General features: G+C 41.6%; 1 long non-coding RNA gene across 1 annotated transcript; it reads right to left on the minus strand.

The window, feature by feature from the left end:
- Nucleotides 1-4,348: 4,348 nt before the first annotated feature.
- LOC131809243 (uncharacterized) lies at nucleotides 4,349-8,253 on the minus strand. The gene is made up of 2 exons (XR_009345096.1): nucleotides 8,149-8,253; nucleotides 4,349-4,603 (listed from the first exon to the last, which is right to left on the minus strand). It is a non-coding gene; the product is annotated as an uncharacterized LOC131809243 (long non-coding RNA).
- Nucleotides 8,254-8,472: the final 219 nt, after the last annotated feature.

Raw genomic sequence — 8,472 nt, forward strand, 5'->3', positions numbered from 1 at the left:
TGCAGTAAAATCTCAACAAATTGCACATCTGATTCATCTTTGAACTATTTGAATAACAGGATTTGCAAGGTAAATGAAGAGCATGACCAAGATCGTGATAGGAAATGTTTAACTTAAGGGGTCTGGAACAAAAACAAGAAAAAGATAACAGGTCTGTAGCAAGCTGAGTACAAATCCCAGAGTTTTACTCGTTCCTTAAGGTAGTGGTTCTCAAATTCAGCTCCTACTTTTTCCATAAACAGGAAGGTTTTTTGAACTGACTTTGAACCAAATGGTGTCATTTCCCCAGAAGAAGACTAATGGTAAAATTCTCAGTTCTATCCATAAGTGTTTATCTTTCACTTATACTAAACTCTAGGATCAGCACAAAAGTATTACAGGAGCAAATATTTCCTATGGCAGTATTTTATGTTTTTTGTTTGTTTGTTTGTTTGTTTTTATGGGGAGAGGGTGGTTTTTCACTGCTATTGGCTTTGTTCGTTCGTTTTGATGAGGAGTATTTTGACTTCAGGCTGTTCCTTGTCTGGGTTTATTTAAGGATCACTGCTTAAAATCAACATGCTCCCAGTGTGTTATCTGAGAACAATGAGCTAGTTACTGTTTTATTAATCTTTAGCTTTGTCTAACGACAAGGAGTCTCCCAACTGAATGCACTTTAGCCAATTCAACCTCTTGTTTACCTCACCCTGCAGCTAATGGAAGGAGAATTTTCAATGCTTCATTGATACCCATTGTAAATTGGGTCTTCCATCTGATGCCAGGATCTTTCCCTATGGATCGTCAGGAAGCTCAAGCTGTCCATAGCCAATATCCAATCACCTCTCTTTGGTGATGGCCTGTGGCTCACTTTCTGATCATCTGGATCACTTCCTGTGAGTCTTGCCTTTATGAATGTGACCCGGTGTGGAAAGTCAACTGACTCTCCGGCTTTGGACTCTTCAAGAGCTGGCTAGCTGTGTTTCCTGTTGGCCGGGAAGAATTAGGTCTGCCAGGTTTAAGACAGGCTTTTCAGTTGACTGTGGGTCCAAGTTTCTTTTAAGTCTCCATTTCTCAATTTTCTTGTCAAGCTGTAGCCAATAGGCTTGCTCGTAGTGATAAGCAAAAGTGTTCTCTAAAGGTCCTGTGTGTGCTCTGGGTGGATCATCTTCATAACTGCCATGGAAAATTGGGGGAAAATTAAAACGGATGTCCAGCTTTCTCTGGTGGAGCCTATTCTGGATCCCTGAAGCCAGGTTGGTAGGGTGATCAATCATCCTGGTTTGTCTGGGACTGAGGAGGCTTTGGGGACGTGGGACTTTCTGTGCTAAAACTGGGAAAATCTTGGGCACATTGAGATGAGTTGGTTACCTTACCGGTTGGAAGGAACTGGAAGCTTGTCTGTAACTGGGGTTCAGAAACAAACACGCTATCTAGTGAGCTGGAGAACCCTAAGGGAGGCAGAACAGTGGGAACTCTCAACCAGCCCCTAGAGAACAAATGACCTAGAATAAGGAAGTATGTCTAGGATAGGGTCTGAGCAGTAGCATCTGGAGTTAGAAGGAGCAGCTGTTCCATCCATCATGTAGCACAGTTATTTCTACCTCTCCTCCCAGTCCTTCATCATTCCCGGGTACCTGTGAGTCCTAGGAGGGTGGACACGCTAGAGTGCAACTGTGGGGGTCTTCCTAAAAGGACTAGACGTGTGGATGTCCTGGCCAAAGAAACAAGAGCATAGAAGAATGGGAGAGAGAGAGAGACTCTGATGTCCAGAGAAGGACAGCAGTGGCAAGACCAGGACGCAAAGGTGATCAAAGTGACATTAGACAACAGAGGAGAGAGGATTGGCAGGGGCTCTGATGATATATGAGGAGATCTCAGAGGGATCAGCCACCAAAACCTGGTGATTCCACTGAAGTTCTACATTTCTGGGGAATTCTCAGAAAGAGCTGGAGAAATGAACAGTGAGAAAAACAAAAGACTTCCAGCTAGTCAGCAGTGGTGGGCATGAAGGATCAAGATTTTGATTATGCTTATAAAGGGGACCATGGGCTATAATTACATAAAACTGCCTAATAAAGCTTGGGGGATACAGACTATAATTACATTATATTTCTTTTTAAAGTAAACTTTCCACTGAAGTGCACGTACTTATGGAAAACACGCTAATCACAGGGGTACAAGCCCTGTGAAGTTTCCCGGAGAGAACACATCTGTGCAGTCAAAATCCAGATTCCGAACAAAATGTTATGATCATCCCAGAAGCCCACTTGCGCCCCCTCCCGGTCACTGCCCCCTTCCTAAGAGTAATTGCCATCTTGACTTCGAACACCATACGTTAATTCTGTGTGTCCTTCCTTGAATGTTTTTGTAATTGGAAGTGCCCTTAACTCTCTGGTTTTCCTTCTTCCAACCAATGTTACATTTACGAAGTCCACCCATGTTTTGTGTAGGTTGTAATTTACTTATTGTCATGGCTGTGTAGAATTTCGTTACCAATATACCGCTATTTATTTATCCCTTTTACCTCTGTTGGGCATCTGGGTTATTCCCAGTTTGAGGCTGTTATGAATAGGGCTGCCATGGTCTTTCGACCTCATGCGTTTCGGTAAATACGTGATGCATTTCCCCTGAGCATTCACCTTAGAGGGGCTGCTAGGTCATAGGGCGTATATGTACGCTCAGCCTTCCACAATAGTCTCAAAACAGTTTCCCAAAGTGGTCATGCCACTGATACTCTCCCAAGCAATGTTTGAGAGCTCTAGTCGGTTTATATACTTGGCCTCCCCTTATTTGTTCTTTCTTTTTGTTTTGTTTCATTTTGGCCATTCTCGTGGGTGTAAAATATACATAAAACTCTTGGTTTCATTTTCAGATCTGGCAGGTTCCCTGGACTGCGCCTCCCAAGTATCAAGATTTTTTTCTGGAATTTGGCCAATTGAAGTCCTCGCTATAAATATCCAAATGAATCTCTGAGATAAATTCTCTTTCTGCGTATGTTTGTAAAAAGATTTATAGCTTGTAGGAAACGCACGCCCTTGTTTTCAAGGCTCTTGGTCCTTTCACTTTCTGAATGCGAGAGCAAAACCCGAAGAGAACAAAACGAAGGGCAGATGGAAGGCGGTCTTGGAAGAACTTTTCCTGTTCTTCCTGAGCTGGTTTTTAAATAAGACACCTGCAGGAAGACTCCATGCTAATAGCTTCACTGGAGTACGCATCATCTTTTTAGATGTTTGGCTACTGTGACATAACATATGGGCCTTTCATTTAGTCTACACATCTCAGAGAGGAGAAGATTGCTGCTGGAGACCTACAGCCAGTATGAATAGAAGAGTTGCAGGTTTTCCTTGTAATTGATCTTGAAAGGGAAGACTGTTTTCTCATAGACCTTTTCTCTAAGGGCAGCTGTGTTAATTTAAGTGGAACGCATCTGTTAGAACCAAATTACAGACAACAAAACAAGTCTGGGGCAGCCTGGGGGTTTCACGAGTCTCTACTTTAGAGATCAATATATAAAATGTGGATGTTTGGCTTTCTGTGTTTGTTTCCACCTTTGGCCTAGGGAGCTTGAATTCTGCCAAACAGTTTCCCCCTTTACATTAATCATTGACTGAGTTTGCTCTAAAATATTAGTGTACTTGGCTTGTATATCAGAGCATGGACAAGACTGAAAGGGAATGTGACCTAAAAATAACATGTTGGGTTTTTTAATAAACTGAAAACAGATTTATGTGTTTGTGCAAAACAGCCTTCACTCTTCCAGGCTAGTAACAGGGACAGTTAAGAAACCATAAGCGAGGGGTGTCTGGGTGGCTCGGTTGGTTAAGTGGCTGGCTCTTGATTTTGTCTCAGGTCATGATCTCTGGGTCATGAGATCAAGCCCGACATCAGGCTCCTGCCTGCTTAAGATTCTCTCTCTCTCTCTCCCTGTCCCTCCCCTGATTAAAAAAAAAAAAAAAAATGCAAGCAAGAATAAGTGTTAGAGAGGATGTGGAGAAAGGGGAACCCTCTTGCACTTTTGGGAATGCAAATGGGTATTGAGGTTCCTCAAAAAGTTAAAAATAGATCCACCCTCTGCCGAGGGTAATCCCAGTACCAGCAGTTTCACTACTAGGTGTTTACCCCCAAAACACAAAAACAGTAATTCAGAGGGATGGATACATGCGCCCTGATGTTTATAGCAGCATTATCTACAATAGCCAAATTCTGGAAGTGGCCCAAAGATCCATCCACAGATGATTGGATGAAGGAGATGTGGTATATATGCTCAATGCAATATTATTCGCCCATTAAAAAAAAATGAAATCTTGCCATTTCTAACAACATGGATGGAGCTAGAGAGTATAATGCTAAATGAAATAAGTCAGCCGGAGAAAAATAAATACTATATGATATTTCACTCATATGTGGAATTTAAGAAGTAAAACTAACCAGCTAAGGGGGGAAAAAGAGAGAAAGGGTCAAATCAAGACACAGACTCTTCACTCTAGAGAACATACAGATGGTCACCAGCAGGGAGCCGGGTAGGAGGGATGGCTGACGTCGATGATGGCTGAAGTCGATGATGAGGACACTTGTGATGAGCGCTGGGTGGGGCATGGGAGCGGTGAATCACCATATTGTACACCTGGAATGAATACAGTATTGTACATTAATATACTGGAATTAAAATTTTAAAAAAAGAAACTGTAAGCAAAAACCCATGAGCATTTAATGAGGAAGCACGGGAAATGACATGGGAAAGAGGTTAGCTGAAAAACATTTACGGGTTATGTTGTCTTTAGGATTTTCCTCAGGATCACTTAGGTATCATAAAGTCTGTTGGGAAAGTCTGCGTTTGGCTGCAGGGAGCAAACTAGGGACACGGTTCCGCAGTGGTCATCCGAGGGACTGCCTCTTTCCACCTGTTAATGTTACAGATTATGTACGATTGACCCCAGTCAGACTACATGCCTCTGGAAGGCAGGGACTAGTTATTCATTCAGAAAAACACACTAAGCACCTGTCAGATGCTGGGAATGGCAAGAGGCTTCCCACTGTCAGACCTTCCCAGTAACCTTTGTGGGAATACTTGACAAGTCCCACTCTCAGACCCCTGGCAACTCTTCTCCCTTGGAGACACCTTATACTTTCTGCTGAGGCCTCATGTTGTCCATCATGGATAGATGTGTGGGGTACACCCCCAGTGGGGCACCAAGGAGTAGCTGATCAGTACTTCATGAGGTTAAGGGTAGGTAGGCAAGATTTCCAAGGGCAAGCGTTAGGTCTATTACTTTAACCAGACTTCTGCTCCTACAACAGTTCTTGACATTCTGTCCTGACCAGATTGTACATCTGGTCATATCTCTGTCCATGGTGGGCCGAAGGGAGGACAAATAGATATTACCTAAAGGTGCACCAGTCTCGTATCCCAGGGAATCCTAGGTCATGGTGTGTAATTATTCTTATATATTCTAGATTCAACTCGCTAGTATTTCATTGAGGGTTTTTGTGTCTAGATTCGTAAAGGATATTGGCCTCCAGTTTTTTATGTCTTTGGTTTTGGTATTGGGGTATTACCCCATAGAAAGATGTGGGAAGTACTCCCTCCTCTCCCCTTGTCATTGTTATTATTGTTGTTGTTCTGGAAGAATTGTAAGTAATTGTATCAATTCTTTTTTTTTTTTTTTCAATGTTTGCCAGAACCATATTCTTTGAACCTGAAAGGGACAAACTAATTGTTCGTCAGAAAAAGAATTTTTTAATAGAAAGGAGACTGGCTCAAATTAAGAGTGGCTCAGATGTTTGGAAGGGTTTTTCATGATCTGATGAGACAGAACACAATAAAAATTTATAGTCCGATCCATTTTATGAACTTTCATATGAAAATCTTCACCAAAAATACCAATGAATCAAATGTGACACTACCACTAATTGAAAAATCATGAGAACAAAACAGTTTAATTACCAAGGAGGTAAGGAAAAAGTATTATGAAAAAGTCCGTTAATGTCAATAGTAAGTCAAAAATAAAAACCATACCAACTCAGTTGAGGCTAAAACAACACTTGATAAAATGTCCATTCTTGATAAAGACCTTAAAGAAAGATGTCATTCAAAGGTGGTACAACAGTTTAATGTGAACCAAGGACTTCGTGTGATAATGATGTGCCAGTGTAGGTCCAAAGATTGTCACCAATAATCCACTTTGGTGCGGGTTGTGGGGTGTTGATAGTGGGAGAGGTTGTGTGTGCTGGGGGGCAGGGTCTATGGGAACTCTTTGTACTTTCTGCTCAGTTTTTCTGTGAATCTAAAACTTTCACAAAAAATAAAATGTATTTCAAAAAGGAGCTACACATAAAAGAATGCTTCTTTAAAAATGATTTTTAAAAAATCTAACTTCAGACCAAAAGTCAACAATGTATTCACTGGTGAATTACTGAAGGTCATCCCCTTGTAATATCTACTATCTCCTGGATTACTGTCATCATTTTAAAGGTTCTGGCCAACACAGAACACAAAAATAAATTTCCTTTTAGAAAGGAGAACACAAAGAATTACTATTTACAAATGATAATATCCATTAAAGAGCTCAGAGAAATAAACTGGGAAAAAAAAAAAGAAGTCAAAATGAGTAAGAAAACAGAAAATACAATGGCCAAACTTAAGGTAAATAGAATTCAATAATTTCTTTTGATAATAATCATAATACCTATATTAGGTGAATGCATGTTACATAGTAGGTACTGTGTAAGTGCTTCTCAATCTTCTTAAAACCCTTCAGCCATTAATTAATTACATCTCATAACTTTTATAAGGCATGTACTATGATTATCTTCATCGTATAGAGGAGGGAGCCAGGACTTAGAAAGCAAATTAACTTGCCCAAGGTCACAAATCTAGTCTGAAGCAAAGATATAATCAATTAAGCTTCACTCTGTATCAGTATTGTTATTATGATGATTATTAAAGAATGTAAGAAATCAGATATTCCAAAATGGAAAGGTGACTAAGATTGTGCTTATTAAGTTTTTTGTTTGTTTTAAAGATTTTATTTATTTATTTGACAGAGAGACAGCAAGAGAGGGAACACAAGCACGGGGAGTGGGAGAGGGAGAAGCAGCCTTCCCCACCCCCTAGTAGGGAGCCAGGCACAATCCAGGACCCTGGAGCATGACCTGAGTTGAAGGCAAACACTTCACGACTGAGGCACCCCGGCGTCGCTACCCACCCCACTTTTTAAAAGCAAGTTGCATGGGGAGTTAGAGAGAAGGGAGTTGACGGAAATTGGAAGGGGAGGTGAACCATGAGAGACTATGGACTCTGAAAAACAATCTGAGGGTTTTGAAGGGGGGGTGTTGTTGGGGGAACCAAGTGGTGGGTATTGGAGAGGGCACGGATTGCATGGAGCCCTGGGTGTGGTGCAAAAACAATGAATACTGCTACGCTGAAAATAAATTTTAAAAATTTTTTAAAAAGTTAAAAAAAGTAAAAAATTAAAAAATTGATATTTCTGAAAAAAAAAAAAAAAAGCAACTTGCATGTATAGTATGAAACCATGTTGCAACGACTGGATATATTTGGTGGGGGGCGGGATTCACTCCTGGCATCCAGTGATTAGAAGCCAGGGATGCTGCTGAATGTGCTACAATGCACAGAGCAATCCTCCAAACAAAGAATTTCCTGGCCCCAAATACCAGTAGTGCCAAGGTTAAGAAACCCTGTTCTAGACAAATATATGCCAAACTCTTCACAGTGAGTATCTCCAAGAGTTTAATTATGTGTACTGGAATTATACCCTTTCTAAATCATCTCTCTCTTTGCCTTTCTTTTAATGAACTTATTATCATCAGAAAAAGTGTTTTGAAAAGCTCTAAGCAGTTAGAATAGATGACACATTCAAAATATCAATATATTTAATCCAATGACATAGCAGATGAACAGCCAGGAACCAAGACCAGAACAGCTATGAGAAGAGAGACCTGGCTTGTTCCCAAAGGACGCTGCCGAACTGTTTAAAGAACTCAGGTAAGAAACAGCCTTCTATCCAAAAGGAGGTGTTTGCGCCGGAAAGCACACCTCCCGAAGGGGCAGTTCTCTCCTAAACTCACTTGGCAGGGCTCCCCTTTCAGAATAGGGTTGACAGGGCACCGGGCGATGTGGGAGCTGGAGCTCCTCCCTGTCAAACATCTCACCTAGAGTCCTGGAGGTTGGGGAAGGCCACAGCTGGAGGTTTGATAGGATTTAAGCGTACATGTGAAATAGAAGTCACGGTGCAATGTCCTTCCGCGTGATACATTATGCTCCTTCTCCCGCCCCCCACCCCGCCCATTCGCGTTGTGGTTTTTGTTACACTGGACTCTCCTGAGCGCCATCTGGTGGACAGATTTCTATTAACACGTCAAACGTGGCTCCCGTTTTCCCTACAAAGATTTCCAGTTCCATTAGCCACGGGTCTACACTTTAAGCTCCTCTCGCAGTGGCATTCCGTCTTGTCTTCAATTCCTCAGCACCTCGCG

Source organism: Mustela lutreola, chromosome 10 (genome assembly GCF_030435805.1).
Source record: "Mustela lutreola isolate mMusLut2 chromosome 10, mMusLut2.pri, whole genome shotgun sequence".
Taxonomy (NCBI): domain Eukaryota; kingdom Metazoa; phylum Chordata; class Mammalia; order Carnivora; family Mustelidae; genus Mustela; species Mustela lutreola.